This window comes from Parasteatoda tepidariorum, chromosome 5 (genome assembly GCF_982258835.1).
Source record: "Parasteatoda tepidariorum strain Cologne lab strain chromosome 5, Ptep-v5.0, whole genome shotgun sequence".
Classification (NCBI taxonomy): Eukaryota; Metazoa; Arthropoda; class Arachnida; order Araneae; family Theridiidae; genus Parasteatoda; species Parasteatoda tepidariorum.
The window spans coordinates 122,645,775-122,662,017 of record NC_141759.1 but is presented as its reverse complement, the minus strand read 5'-3'; the positions used below and the strand labels follow the sequence as shown (position 1 = coordinate 122,662,017).

General features: G+C 31.8%; 1 long non-coding RNA gene across 8 annotated transcripts in view; it reads right to left on the bottom strand.

Moving 5' to 3' along the window:
- Window positions 1-14,229, bottom strand: part of LOC139424883 (uncharacterized) — a 180,160-nt gene extending 165,931 nt beyond the window's left edge. Inside the window, exons 1-3 of one of the 8 annotated variants that reach the window (XR_015434258.1) lie at window positions 13,794-14,229; window positions 13,211-13,619; window positions 11,610-11,693 (exon numbers count right to left, since the gene is read on the bottom strand). This is a non-coding gene — a long non-coding RNA (uncharacterized LOC139424883). Of the gene's footprint in view, window positions 1-11,609; window positions 11,694-13,210 lie in introns of all 8 variants that reach the window. The other 7 variants (XR_015434259.1, XR_015434261.1, XR_015434262.1 and 4 more) reach the window with 7 other exon arrangements.
- Between the last annotated feature and the right edge of the window lie 2,014 nt (window positions 14,230-16,243).

Sequence of the window (16,243 nt, the reverse complement as noted above, 5' to 3'; positions counted from 1 at the left end):
AGAAATATATACGGAGAACTAAAATATTTGAGTGAGAATATAGAATGTGACACTTCAGATGCTTGAAGGGCTTGGCTTACTCGAAATAGAATGGAAAGAGCATAATTGCTAACAAATACCAAGTTTGGTCAACAACCAAATTAGAATACCCATATTACGTCACTTGCAGGTATCCCTTTTAGATAAAATTTACTTTAGTCATAACTTCTCGTTTAAATAGCTAACGGAAAGTTTTGGTGATCGAGCGCGAGCTCACGATTTGGTACAATAGGCTAATGTTTTCGAACAAAACTTCTGAGTTTTTTTGTGTGGCTAAAAACCAGTTTTTGTCGTTCGTCGTATTATTATTATTTTTCATGAAGTATTGACTAAGCAATTACTTTTTATAAGGGTAAAAACGAGAGTCTCAATAAACTAATATTTCAAAACAAAATATGTAAATTTAGTTTAAAAGTTAGCTCTAATCAGCGAAAAGATGTAAAAAAAAATCAAAAAGTTTAAGAGATGCAAAAAGTTTAGTGAGCAAACTTGGGATTCCGGAAGTTAGTCCATATTAGCTAACACTACGAGGTGAAATTTTGAATTTGATTTCAGAGTGGGGGATTTTTTAAGAATTAACTGAAAAAGCAGTTTTGACCTTAATTTTTATTCAGAATGAAGGTTTTTTTCTAACAATTTTATACAACAGGCCAACTCTTTGGGGTAAAACTAAAATTTGTGGCTTCTATGTCAAAAATCAGTTTACACTTGCTTTGGCTATAGTAAACTGACTGAAAAAAAAATCTCAAAACCAAGAAGGAGAAAAACTAAATTTAGTGGGCTTGTTTGTACAACTAAAAGATTATGTCCATTCAGATTTCACGCTTAGAGCATAAGTTTGGTACTACTAGCGCCACTGTGAACATGCAAATCAGGGTTGCTTTAAATACATGTTCAACAGTTTGTAAACATTATTTTTCCTAAGCTTTTGACATCGTGAGTTGATGTTAGGGAATAATGCCTTTAAGAAGACCTTATCTTAACCCAGCCCTGTGATCTTAATACAGCCCTCAAGATCAGAACTCAAAAAGGAAGGTGATTTTAATACAGCTCTCTCGGCTTCTCACAAAACAGCAATGAATCAACTAGTGGGATTTGTTCATCGAATTATTTAGCTGATATAATTCTGGTAGTAGACGCACTTTAATGAACTTTCATTTTTAATTTTGGAACTGCTTTTTTTTGTGGTTCTTTTTATTTTGTTTTTCTGCTGAACACTTCATAAATATTTTATGCCAAATTTAAAACACATTATGTATAAATTGCAAATAAATGTAAATTGTATTTATTAAATGCCTTCATTCATAAAGCTATTCATTTCACTTCAATCCAAAGTCTAATTTTCAACGACGAGAAATCTGATTGACGTTTTTTTAAAGTTGTTTCGCAGACGTCTTTTAAGATTCACCTCGTGTTTTACCCATATTACGTCTACCATAGTTATTTATAAAACGTCTGTTCTTAGGCCATTGTGGACTATCCATAATTAAGTTAGGTAGAAAACGTCTAGTAGATGCCGAATGGATAACGTGGATGAATTCTAGACGTCTACAGGATGAATTTTACTGAATGGAAATAAAATTCAGATTTTTTGGACAAAAATTAGCTATTATTTAATTAGGGTGTTAACATTTTGTTGGCTGAAATAGGTAAACGATTTGCTTTCTTGGGTTAACGTATGAAAACGAATTTCAATCTCGGTTAAAAATTAATTCTCCAAATCATGTTTTGATAAAATTTGGCAATTGGGCTAAAGATAATAGCAAGTGAGCTAAGCTAATTCCTTAGTTAGACTACCATTTCGGTTTTAACAATTGTAATTTTATTTATATGTTTTTGGTTGTCAGATGTATGACTAATGATTTCAAACAATGAGCAAATTTTTGAACACGAAGTTCACTCTCTTGGTTTTTAGGTCAACAGCTAGCTAAAACTTGTTTTTGCCACAAAATTGTATAGTAATTAGACAAATGAAATTTTTTGATGGGTCAATGTAGAGGTGGACACCACAAATTATGCGGGAATGCATTCTGAGTGACTCGCGATTCTGTTAACAATATTGCGATGGACAGCGCTATACAACGTTAAAAAATAAAAATTATTCTAAAATTTTATACATATTTATTCTTTGTTATTTCAGTTTTATTTTTAATCTGTAATAAACATTGTTTAAAAACCGTTTATTGCCTTCTGCTGAGCATCTTAAAAACCATCAACCAATTTCAACTTTATAACTAGCCATCGAGGAAAACTTTAAACTAAGTGTCTTTCGATTTTAATTTTCAACGTTACAATTCGTGTTTGTAAAACTATTGCGAGAATTTAAAGAAAAATTTGCTTTGAAATGTGAAACATACTTTCTTGCTTGTAAATGATTTATATACTTATTTTATTATATTTTTATTTCCATCATTGTTCAACTAACAATTTAGTAATAATAAATTTGTCTTTTTCAAATATAGAAAAAAATATTTTTTCAAATTCCTACTGCATATTATAATTTTTTAAACAATGGTAATGAACTCGATTCATTTTTTTATTGCGAAATTCATTTTATTTCAACTGATTTTGGTGGTTAAAATGCAAAGGCGAATTCTAAAACTTTTACATCTAATGCCTAGATTAGCGCAATCAGTTTCCTGCAATGGGCTTCGATGCAGAAATTTTAACATGTGGTTTAAAACCCGATAAATGTTTCTCACTGTCGTAATTTTTTTTTGACAGGTTGGCCGGAAAAAAACCTTTAGAGGCTAACGTTTTATTTTAATAAACTTCTGTTTCACGATAAATGGGGCTATCAGAGGAATGAGCTATCAAGCAATGGGTTATCAATTTTAATGGATTATCATTTCGAGTGGGCTAATATTCGGTCAAACTTTTGTTCCAAAGATATCTTTGTATTGAATTTCCGAACGAAACTTTTTGAAGGACTAAAGTTTTTTTTTTCAATGCCCGCCTGGGAAATGACCTACGTCATACAGGCAACTGAAGGGCAGACTTGTTTGGCCACTCTTTCAGGGGCACCCTATTAGGTGGCCAATGTTGCTCCCACAGTCAGGGACAGATAGTACGGAAAGGGAAAGAACATGCATGCCTTGCCCGGAATTCGAACCCAGAACCTTTCTGATGCACGAAGGACTAAAGTAGAGTAACGAAATTTCTACAAGCAGCTAACATTTTGAGTCAAAATTCAATATTGTGTTTCCTAAATTCTAACGCTTACTTTATCTTATTACTTATGCTGTTATCAACAAATATTTTATGCAATATTTTAATTTTTAATCTCCGTATACCCCTTGGGGGGTCGGGGTTCTCCTTATCTTCCTATCTACCTTAGTCAACACTTGTTACTGCTTGTTTTAACGGTAGGTTTATAGATCGTTAAATTTGTAAAACCAATTTCAGTCATAACTACATTTTTGCTAGTGAGCTAACGAACAGGGTTGCCGGATTTAAACCAGATAATACAAAGCTGGTAAATTTTTTGTTCCAACAACTAAAATAAGATCGGCTAAAACAAATTAAATGCATGTTTTTATTAAAACAAAATATTTTTCAAAAATCCAGGTGACGTAAAAGAATCTTGGTAATTTTAATTACATGGCACAGTGCACAAAAAAAAGATATCACTCTGAATAACATTTGTTCTTACGATCGGATTTTCAAGTACATGTTCGAATGATTGAGTAATGATCACATACAGGTTTTCTTGTTCTAATGATCTAATTTCCCTTAATGGTTCCTGGGGGTGACCTCAAATATGCTAATTATTTAGGGATAACTATTAATAAAGTTCCACAGCGATGGTGTTCCCACCTTAACGTGGTGTTTTGGTTTGTGTGTGTTGTCGATCCCGAGAGCTATGCCGGCGGGAGCTTTGGCTCCTGGTAGGGTCACCCAAGCCGGACAGGTCGGAGGGGAGACACCAGACTAAGAGGAACCCACTGGTCCTCCAGGTTGGGGGTTGGGCGCGGGACTAACAACCCCACCTCGTAAAAACCGACATGTTTCGAAATCCAAAGAAGTAAATGCCGGACTGCCTTCATGTAATTTGACCAGGAAACGTTCAAAGGAAATGAGATTTGGGTACTGGAAAATACGCACTCTCTATCAGAGTAAAAATCTGCAACTACTGATCGAGCAAATGGACTCGTATAGATTGGACTTGTTGGCTATACAAGAAATGCGCTGGACTGGTAGTGGAGTCCTGGAAAAGAGAAGACACACGCTCTTTTACAGTTGTCATAAAACAAAACATTTATATGGAACTGGCTTCATCTTAAATAAAAGACTCAGCCATCTGGTTATTGATTTTCAAGCTATCTCCCCTAGACTATGTCTATTACGCTTAAAAGGAAGTTTTTCCAACTATTCCATCATTAATGTATATGCACCAACTAAAGAAGGAGATGATGAGGAAAAAGATAATTTTTATGACGAGTTAGATCGCCTCTGGGGCTTATGCCCAAGACATGACGTGAAGATCATCATGGGTGATTTCAACTCTAAAGTTGGTCATGAGGAAGAATTTAGACCAGTTTTGGGAAACTATAGTTTACACGATGTCTCAAATGATAATGGAGTCAGGCTTATTAGTTTCGCTGCATCTCATGATATGATAATTGGAAGCACTTTCTTTCAACATAAGAACATTCATAAGGTAACGTGGAGATCCCCTGATGGATCATACAGAAATCAGATTGACCATATACTAATTAGCTCTAGATATCGTACAAATCTTTTAGATGTAAAAATTCACAGAGGAGCTAACTTAGACTCTGATCACTATTTAGTGATCTGTAAGCTAAGGGAAAGAATCTCAATGGTGAGAAAAGCAAGAAGAGTCAATTCTGTAAGATTTAATTGTGAAAAGTTGAGCAATCCTGAGGTTCGCAGGGAATTTCAAACTCAACTCTCAACTGAGCTTAATGCGAAAGAGGATTGTGATGAATTAAATAGGGAATGGCAACAAGTAAAAGATTCTATACTCTCAACAGAACATGAGCTGCTGGGCAGAAAAAAAAGATCAATAAGAACTGACTGGTTTGATGAAGAGTGTAGAATGGTCAATGAAAGAAAAAATAAAGCTTATAAAAATATGCTTAACAGAAAATTCACGAGAGGATCAATTGATGACTATAGGAGTGCACGTAGAGAGGAAAAGAAAGTACACAAAGGAAAAAAGAAAGCTTACAGGGAGAACCAATTTAAAGAAGTCGAATCTCTCAGGACCAACCATGAAAGCAGAGCTTTTTATCGGGTCATCAATGAGGGAAGAAGAGACTTTAAACCTAGGATCTCTCTTTGTAAAGATGAAAATGGAACTATTGTTAATGAGAGAAATAAAATTATGGACAGATGGGTTGAAACACTTTGACCATTTACTTAACTCCAATGAGTCAAGTGAATTAAATTTTACGGTCAACAATATCAATGATACACTGGTTGACACTCCGACCCTGGAAGAGGTACAACACGCTATCAACAAGCTGAAATGTAATAAAGTGGCAGGACCAGATGATATCCCAGCTGAATTTCTAAAATATGGTGGGAACGCTATTGTAAACAACATCTGGAAAATTATTCTATCTAGTTGGGAGAGAGAGATATTACCTACTGAATGGAAGTTGAGTATTTTATGTCCAATACATGTATTCCTCTATAGTTGTGACATAGATATTCCTCTATAGTTGTGACAGTCCAATGTATTGGACTGTCACAACTATAGAGGAATATCTGTTATGCGTTGCCTATAAGGTCTTCTCAAATATCCTTTTCGAACGTCTGTCTCCCATTGTAGACAGCGTCATAGTTGACTATCAGTGTGGCTTCCGCAAAGGAAGGTCCACAGTTGACCAAATCTTCACCCTACGACAAACTTTGGAGAAATGTAGAGAATTTGGAATAGAGACCCATCATTTATTTGTGGATTTTAAGGCGGCATATGATAGTATTAATAGGACTGAGCTATTAAGGACCCTATATGATTTTAATATTCCATCAAAATTAATCAGACTTGTAATGCTCACACTCACTGAAACCATTTCAACAGTACGAATTCAAGGGGAACTATCCACTTCTTTTGAAATTCATAATGGAGTTAGACAGGGAGATGCATTAGCATGTTCAACATAGCCTTAGAAAAAGTTATTAGAGATGCTGGCATAAATACTACAGGTACTATATTTAATAAATCAGTGCAGATTTTGGCATACGCCGATGTTGTAGATATCATCGCAAGATCTAGGACAGCACTGAGTGAAAATTTTTTGGTACTGGAAAAATCAGCTAGAAAAATTAACTTAAGAGTGAATGTAGAGAAAACAAAATATATGTATTGTGGTACAAAGAAAACCATCCCTATATTGTTTAAAATAGATTCTTTTAGATTTGAATCTGTAAAAAATTTTACTTATCTAGGATCAGAAATAAACTATCAAAATGACATTAATCCTGAAATTAGAAAAAGAATAATCGCAGCCAATCGCTGCTTCTATGGTTTAAGATCATTATTGAAACCTCACTTAATAAAAAGAAAGACTAAGATCTTACTTTATAAGGTATTAATCAAGTCAGTTTTGACTTATGCTTCAGAGACATGGACTTTAACAAAGAGGGAAGAAAAGTTATTAGAAAGGAAGGTCCTACGTACCATCTTTGGCCCTATACTCGATAACGACAACTGGAGGAAAAGATATAATTTTGAAATATATAGGATCTTTGATGGCGATGATATCATTAAATCTATTAAATTAAGTAGAATGAGATGGGCCGGGCTTGTAGTGAGAATGAGCCCAGAACGAACAGCATTGAGAGTCTCTAATGCAACCCCCTCCAATAAAAGGCCAAGAGGAAGGCCCAAAAAGAGATGGAAGGACTGTGTAGATGAGGATTTTGCCATCCTAAAAGTAAACAACTGGAAAACAATTGCTAGGAGAAGGACAGAATGGGAAAAGCTTCTGAGGAAGGCCCAGGCTCACAAAGGGCTGTCGTGCCAATGCTGATGATGATGATTAATAAAGTTACGAAATTGGACACAGAAACGTAATTCCTCTGATATATATATATATATGGATATTTAACCTTCAAAATATAGGGCATAGCCACAATCTTGGAAATTGGTCCCCATAGTTTAATCAAGAGAGGGATTCAAAGTACGGACTTCTTAATGTTAATTTCCCTTTTTGCGTTTTTAGTCATATTTTAAAACTAATTAAGCTCTTCAAAAAACAAACAAAAAAAATGCACCCACTCATAAAATCCATTTACCCAAAGATAATTTCACGAAGATTTTTTTTAATAATTATTACTTTTTATTATTTAATTTTATTATGGATAAAAAAATTGAATTTTGAGGTACTATTTTTATAGCATTTAAATCTACGTATTTTTGTATATCAAAATCAGAAGTTTCAACCGTTTTTAGTAGAAGCCGAGAAAAATCAAAATTGTTCTTAGAAAAATAATTTGGCGAAAATGAGGAAATATATTAAAATGAGAGAGATTAATATTATTTAAATGCAGATAATTTACGACAAAATTAACTTACGCTTTCGCATAGCTTAACATTTCATTAATTTTAATTTCGTAGCGTAATATTTGTTTTGGTAATAACCTACTGCTAATATTTTTTTTTAAATTATAAAATACGATGTTTCTTTTGTAGAATTAAAATATTTGTAGTACTAGAAATTTATTCGTAATTCAGTAAAAAAAATTTGAATTAAAGATTTCATTAAATAAAAAACATTTCATTCAACGAATGTTTAGTTTTATAAAAGCATGTTTTTGATAGAATGATTATTCATCAGCTTTTTTAATTTTATAGTTTGCCTTTTCTAAAATTGATACAATTTTAATAATATACATACGTATGCATAGATTTGGAAAAATATATTTGTCAATTTCTTAAGTATATATTTTATACTTATTCATGCAAATACGTAGTCATCATTTTTAAGCATCTTAAAATTTTTCAGCATCTTACATAATGTCTTAATCTTAAAATAAATTTTTTAATTACCTGTCCACGCGTGTTTCACAGAACTTTTTTACGAATTATTTAATTAAATTTTAACGGTTCTCAAAATCCTTTTCTTTACGCTACCAAAATATTATTTTTTTATTAATATACTAATAATTTTTTTTTAAATTTAGATTTTTTTTTGAAGTAAAATTCATTTTTAAATTATTGTCAAGTTTTCATTAAATGAAAACTTAGAATTATTGCCAGCTAGCTGGGAATTAAATCTTGCTAAGAAATTAAATATTCTTCTGATAAAAACTATTCTATGCTAAACAGCTATTCTGTGCTATTTACTTTTTTATTCTTTTTTATTTTTTAACGAAAAGTAAATGCAAACACTAAAAATAGAAAATTGCAAAAAGATTCCAAAAACGTACAATTTTTGGAATCATCTGAAAAAATTGTTTTCTTAACTTTAGAATTTCCTTAACCCTTTGCGATCGTATTAAGTTTATACATGGGTGTCATGCTGGTCGGAATTAATTTTCTTTGAACGAATATTAATACATATTATGCAAGAGTGCAAGATTATGAAGGAAAAATAAAATATTTTAATTCTTTTTTTAACTTTAGATATATGTAACACAATATGTTTTAATTTTGTGTAAAAAATATATTTTAGCAATTCTCCATCGTGTGATATCTTTCAAAGCAGTCATCAATATGAAGCCCTGGTTTTCGAGAACATGTGTCGCAAAAAAAATTAGTTCGGCATCTTCCGCCTTTGATTATTCTGTTTGAACATTCAGAACAATCTTTACTCTTTACATCTTCACAGTGCCGCATTATATGTATAGTTGGCCATTAAGCTATGGTTAACATTTTTGCTGGGGTGGCTAAGAGCAGACAGACATGCGTCTGGAACGGTAAAAAAGCGTTGGTGGCTGAGAGTAGACATACGACAGCAAAGGGTTAATACTAAGATAAGATATATCAAGAGAGTTTTAGAAAACAAATTATTTTATAGCTGTAATTCAGTTTGTTAAGAGCGGCAGGAAAAAGGTGAAAATGGTCCATTAAATTTGACACTTATATGAATATCCGATTATTAGAACGAAAATTATCCAGGGTCATACCCTTTTTTTTTGGTGCACTGTACATTACTTGGTATGATTTTATATGATAATTTGAAAATCGTTAGTTTATTGAAGAAACAGATGTAAACTTTAGAAGCATTAAGAACAATAATTTTAAATTACTTGAAATTATAATAATCAATTTCCTACAGCTTTTACAATCAAATATATTTTAATTAGTAATTTTAACAAATATAAGATTTTTATAGAAAATTCCTGATAAAAATATTTAGCACAATTTATGAAAAATATTTGTTTAACCAGGAATATTGTATGAATTAAAACGTGACTATAATATATTTAGAATAATATTTTAGGCTGATTTTAAAGTAAGTAGGGTGAATTGCACAAACAAATGAACTACTGTATATTACTCACATTTTTACCATTTTTGTAATAAGTAGGGAGAGTGGGGTCAATTGTAACATTTTTTACTTAACTATTTTTAACTAACAAAAAATCCAATATATTATTAGTATTAATTGACAGACAAGTAAAGTAAACTATCCTCTACTAGAAAATAAATACCTTATTTTAAACGTTATTATATTAGTTATTAACAATTTTTGACAGTCGTGCACTTGTTACAATTGTCCCCACTTACGGGGTCAATTGTAACAGTTTATAAACTTAACTAAAACATAGTTAACTATACATATTATCACAGTTGTGATATATTTTTTTACTGATCAAAATAGTAGTGATATTTTAGGAGTAAAAATAATAATGAGCAGAGGCCTAAAGGGTTAAACTTTTAACCTTAAGGGGTTAAAAATTTTAATTTATGCTGTGAAAGGTGACTAATAAAATAATGCACATGCAACATAATATAAATGATATAGGAAACTATTGGTGGTTCTTAAAGAGTTAAGTAATGGTTTGTAAACGTAAAATTATTTATTTTCAGCTGTTACAATCGTCCCTTTACTTATTGTTACAATCGTCCTCAAGACGCCATTTCAGCTTCCTTTGTTAAAAACAATGCTAGTTAATTAACAAAACTAATTTTTTTTATTGAAATGTTAATTAAGGTGTCCACTTACATATTCGGTTAATAATTTTTATTTGTTTAAACAAAATTACTTTGTTACAATATAATATTCTAATGCCAAAAAAAGTACTTACGTAGCGTGAAAATATCTTTTGTGATGCAACTCTTTCAAAAGTACATAAAAATGGTTGCCAGCAGGAATGTACATGTAGATTTATTAAATCACCTTATGCGCCAACTAGGAACCAAATTTAGAACCCGACACTCGAAACTTTTGCTCTGTTACAATCGTACAAACCATTGTAAAAACAATAAGGTAAAAAAAAAGCCCATAAAAGCTTTTAAAATTAAAGACAGTTTCTTTAATAAAATACGCCCGGCTTGGAGTTTTTTTTTAGTGAAAAGGCAGACTTTTATTTGCTAACAAATGCTTACTATTGACCAACAGTTTGAAGACACCATTTCTGGTGGCATAAAGGTTTACCACTATGGGTTAACATTTAAAGGCAAAATTCAAATTGTTTATTTCAAGGACAAAAAGTTTGTTTTATAGTTTGCTCTTGTTGCGACATATTATTTTTCGGATGGAATAAAAAAGTTTCAGGCAGTTTAATCTGTGTAATAATTTAATATATAATTTCCTGCAACGGGCTACTGTTTAGAAGTAAAAAATGAATTGCTTTGTAAATCAAAATGTAGTTAAAATTTATTTAATCCAAAAATTGTTGACAAATGGTCAAAGAATATTTTTATGGATTAACAATGTCATAAACTGGGCTTTAATTTGGCGACGAAATTCAAATTGCTTTTTTTTTCGTCGTCAAGTCAAATCAAACTTTTAGTTCTTTTGTTAAAAATCAGCGAAAACCTGTGTTGGGCATTTTTTAACAGTCAAAGCAAACGAAACTTTTTGATGATCAAATTTAAGTTACCAACTTTCTATAATTTTCATTGCAATTTAAAACATTTTATAAATTGCCAGATAGTTGTTCTAATTGTAACGCGTCGCTGAAGGAATTCTCAAAAAAGGATATAAAGCAATGCAGTTTTCTTTATGATGTGATTTTTTCGAATAACTATTTGAACGAAATAGCTTTTCTTAAATTAATGAAAAGAAAAAAGATTTGTGTATATCAAAATTCTAGTTTATACGAGCAATAGTTTAAAAAAAATATGTAACCTGTGTTTCGAAATTTGCAGTTTTATAGAAAAGGCAGATAAGAAAAAAAAAGCCAGAGAAGAAACAGAAAGAGAAGTTTGAGAGAGAGAAGGAAAAATAAAGAAAGAAAAAAGCGAGAATAAAAAAAGGGAGCAAAAGGAACAGGTAGCAGCAACTATGGGTGACACTTTTTTCTCCTCCAAAAAAGCATAAATAGTATTATTGAAACTAGAATTGAGAAGTGAAAATTGAACTAAATATTTGGTCTGAACAAGTTGAGGTCTTAAAATTAATGGAACATGAGAATGAAATTCGTACCTGAGTTATGGTTTATCACATGTTGTACCTCCATCAACGTCATCGCTCTTCTCTGACGGGAAAAGAAGGCCACAACTATAAAAACTGCAAAGAAAATTATAAGAGAACAAATGTGGTTATCGGTATTTCAAATCATAAAATTGAATTAAAAATTTAATAGAAAATTAACGACACTTATATTTTACATAACGAATGTGTGCACTGGTCAAAAGATCACGGGAAAAGGTAGAAACGAAACATCAACTTATAGTTTGTCTATTTAAAGAACTCCCCTTAGGACAAAGTCTAAAGCAGTCTAATGCTGTGGAAACTAGAAAAATAGCAGAAATAGTTTATCACAAGAGGGTGCTTTTTTTCTTCCCTGATTCCCTTTCTTTCACCAAACCTATCTTAAATATTGACACAACACTCTTACTTGAAATAGTTTAACTTTGTCATCGTCTCTGCTCCAGACGAATGGCGGGTGGAGTTCCTTCCATAGACAGACTGTATAAGAGATGGTTTAAGTAAGTCTTTCATTTGTTTTGAAAAGACGGACTGTGATTTGCTTTGCTTAATTATGTTTATACGCATTAGTAAAAAACAATAAGGTAAAACATTAAAAAAGCCAATAAAATTTTGCTTTTAAATAAAGGAGTGTTTTTTTTTAAAAAAAAAACTCTTTTGACTACTTAAGAAAAGGCCAACTTTTATTGCTACCCTACTAACGTATGCTTACAATGGACGAACATTTTAAAGACACGGATAAAGGTTTACTACCATGGGGACTAACATTTGAAGGCAAAATTCAAATTCGTCATTTCAAGGACAAAAAGTTTTATAGTTTGCTCTTGTTAGGTAAGATCATTTTGCGGATGGGATAACATAAATTTTAGGCAAATTAATATACGTTAATAATTTCCCATTCCGGGCTATTTTTTGGAAGTAAGAATAAAGTGTTTTCTAAATCAAAACATAGCTAAATTTTTTTCAATCTAAAACTTTTTTGACTAATGGCAAAAGTATATCTTATATGGGTTAACAGAGTCGTAAGCTGGGCTTATATTTGTAAGCGAAATTTAATTTTGTTTTTTCTTCCGTCGAAAACTAGGTAAAATTAATTTGGAATATTATTATTATATCTTTTAATATATTTATTATAGTTTTTAAATATTATATCTTATTTCCTGGAGAAATAACGAAACATTTATTGGGATATCAATTTTTTAAATTTTGTATTAAATTCAAACTTTAGGTTATTTTGTCAAAAATCAGCGAAATCTCGTGGGCATTTTTTTAGCGGTCAAGTAAACGAGTATTTTTGGTTAAATGAAAGTTAACAATCTCCTATAATTTTTATTGCGATTTAAAACATTTTAAAAATTGTCAGAAAATTGTTCTGTTTCTAAGGTGTCACTGGAGGAACTTTTAGAAAAGGACATAAAAGCAACGCAATTTTCTTAGAGATTTTTTTCGAATAACTATTTGGGCAATAAAGCTCTTCTTATATTAAAGAAAATGAAAAAAGATTGTTCTTAAATTTTATTGAGAAGTGAAAATTGAATTTAATTTTTTAGGCGAAACAGGTGATCATTGAGGGAATATGAGAATAAAATTCGTACCTGAATTATGGTTTATCACAATCGCAATCGCTCAATCAACGTAATCACTCTTTCCTATCAGAAAAAAAAGGTCAAAACTTGTTCTGCAAAAACTGAAAAGAAAATAATAAGAGAACAAATGTGTTATTAGGAATTCCAAATAATAAATTTCAATAAAAATTTATTAAAAAAATAGCAATACTTATATTTTACAAAACGAATGTGTGCACGATGCAAAAGATCACGGGAATAGGGAGAAACGAGAGAGCAACTTTATGGTTTGTTTATTTAAAGAACTTCCCTTAGGACAAAGTCTATAGTCGTCTCCTGCTATGGAGTCGTGTCAGTTGGCAGGGGTGCCTGAGGCCAAAGAGGCACTTCATCGCGAGGTGAGGATCGCTGAGGTGGTATGCCTTCTGGTCCTTGTAGCCTAGAAATAAAAGTAAGTATTATTAAGTGGACACATTACCCGAGTAATTATCGTCAGAGATGATGCAAATTATACATACATAAATATAAATTCATAAATAATAATAAATATGAAAACAAAACGCATAAGTATAAATACGTAATTATTTAGATATATAGATAATCAAAATTATACTTTCTGTACAAAGTTTGTCAGTATAACAAAGCAACAAACAGAAGCAACAAAAAACATTCCATCACATAACGCTTATTCATTGGTCCAAAGCTTTGCTTAGTTAATAGTGGAATAACCAGAAAATAGCGGGAAACCAGAAAATAGTAATAATGGAAATAATGAAAACCAGAAAATAGCACGGATAGTTTATCACAAGAGGGCACTTTTTTCTCCCCTGATTTCCTTTCTCTCTTCACACCTGTCTCATATATTGACCCAACACTTTTAATTGAAATAGTTAAACCTCCTCACCGCCTCTGCACCAGACGAATGGCGAGTGGTGTTCTTTCCATAACGCTGCATAAGAGATGGTTAAAATTTTTAATGTGTTTTGGAACAGGTGGAATGTGATTGCCTAGCTTAATTATTTATTTATTTTAAGACAAACACTGATCGTTAAAAATAAATTATAAATTATTAAACATAAGTATTGCTTTTTGTTTTATCTTTCCTCATGTGTGTGATAGATTATTAAAGGTAGGCAAGTAAAAACAATCTGACATACAGTGTGAATTTTATTTCGCTGTTAGGTATATTTCCAGAAGCCGATATGTGTAATATGTTCCGTTGTTGAAAGGTACTCATTCGTTAGGAGGAATCAAGAAAATCGTTATATGCATGTGACGTTAAATTTTGATATTACGCACTACCGATGGTATTATGATAATTCGCACAGTTTTAATAAAGAATTTTAAAGCGTATTTCCCGTAGTTTTAGAAAATATTTTTACTAGTAGTAGTACACCGAGAAGGATAACAATTAATATAGCTGTTTTAATTGCGTGGGTATATTTCGTAGTGATGTTCATTGCTGATTAATTGATTTTTTTTATTCATCCCGTACTGAGAATGAGTATTATCACTAGTCATAAAATAAAGGTTAATGTTATGATTTTGCTGCCGGAAACAAGCATTGTGCAAATGTTATTAATTTAAAATATGTTAAGTCTGGAAAAAATATTGCGCAGAAGTGGTTATTAATTAAAATATGTTACTCCTAAAACTGATATAGGGATGAATAAGTACATAAAATATGGAGTTGTAAATGAAACAAAAAGAAATGGTACGATATGAAAATTTATAAGCTATGGATAGAGCGGTCGCTTTCCAATGAGGTGAACCGGGTTCGAATCCCGGCGATGACGGGTCGAGGCGAAACCGCATCCGGCTTGCACCGACCACAGTGCCGACGAAAAATATCCTCAGTGGTAGACGGATCATGGGTTGGAGTCCCCTTGCCGTCGGGCTAACCGTGGGAGGTTTTCATCTCCCTGTAACGCTAATGCGAGTTAGTTCCATCAAAAAGTCCTCCATGAAGGCAGATTTCTCTCAAGACTTAATCCAGGAGTTCCCTTGTCTTCTGGATAGGGTGATAAATTACAGGTCAACGGAGTTGAACATGGGTCATTGTAAAGCCGAAAATTGGGTCGGCTGTACAAAGACTATTATAAAATCGAAACGCCATGTGGATTTACGATACTATAAGCGTCAATTGAGAAGTGATTATTTAAAAGGGGAAGTGTAGAAATAATATTAACTGATGAGTAAACGGAATTTTTAAAACCCCAAGTAAAATGGTAGCAATTAAACTCTGAATCAGCTGGTTATTCAGGGCTTTATTAGCAATAACTGCCCAAAAAACACAATGAAATAAGTGCAATAAAACTTCTCAATTGTAAACGTAAAATTATTTATTTTCAGCTGTTACAATCGTCCCTTTACTTATTGTTACAATCGTCCTCAAGACGCCATTTCAGCTTCCTTTGTTAAAAACAATGCTAGTTAATTAACAAAACTAATTTTTTTTATTGAAATGTTAATTAAGGTGTCCACTTACATATTCGGTTAATAATTTTTATTTGTTTAAACAAAATTACTTTGTTACAATATAATATTCTAATGCCAAAAAAAGTACTTACGTAGCGTGAAAATATCTTTTGTGATGCAACTCTTTCAAAAGTACATAAAAATGGTTGCCAGCAGGAATGTACATGTAGATTTATTAAATCACCTTATGCGCCAACTAGGAACCAAATTTAGAACCCGACACTCGAAACTTTTGCTCTGTTACAATCGCTCAAACCAATCTGCTCTGTTACAATTGACCACACTCTCCCCTAGTCTTAAGCCCGAAAAATTGGGTTACCTGTTTAACGACGGTTGTAAAATAAAATCAATTTGTAGAAGTTAGGTACAAAATGTTTAGACTGTAACTTTTTTAGCAGTTGAGAACATAAAAAGTTTTGACAGGCTAACAATTCCGTATTTAACGGTTAATGTTTGGTGTAAAATTAAAACACGTGGTTGTTTGGTCATAAATAAGTGAAAACTATTTTTTGACCTTATCTAACGACAATTTATTTTTTGATCTAACGTAAGGTGGTTCAATAAAAATAACACTGGCACACAACC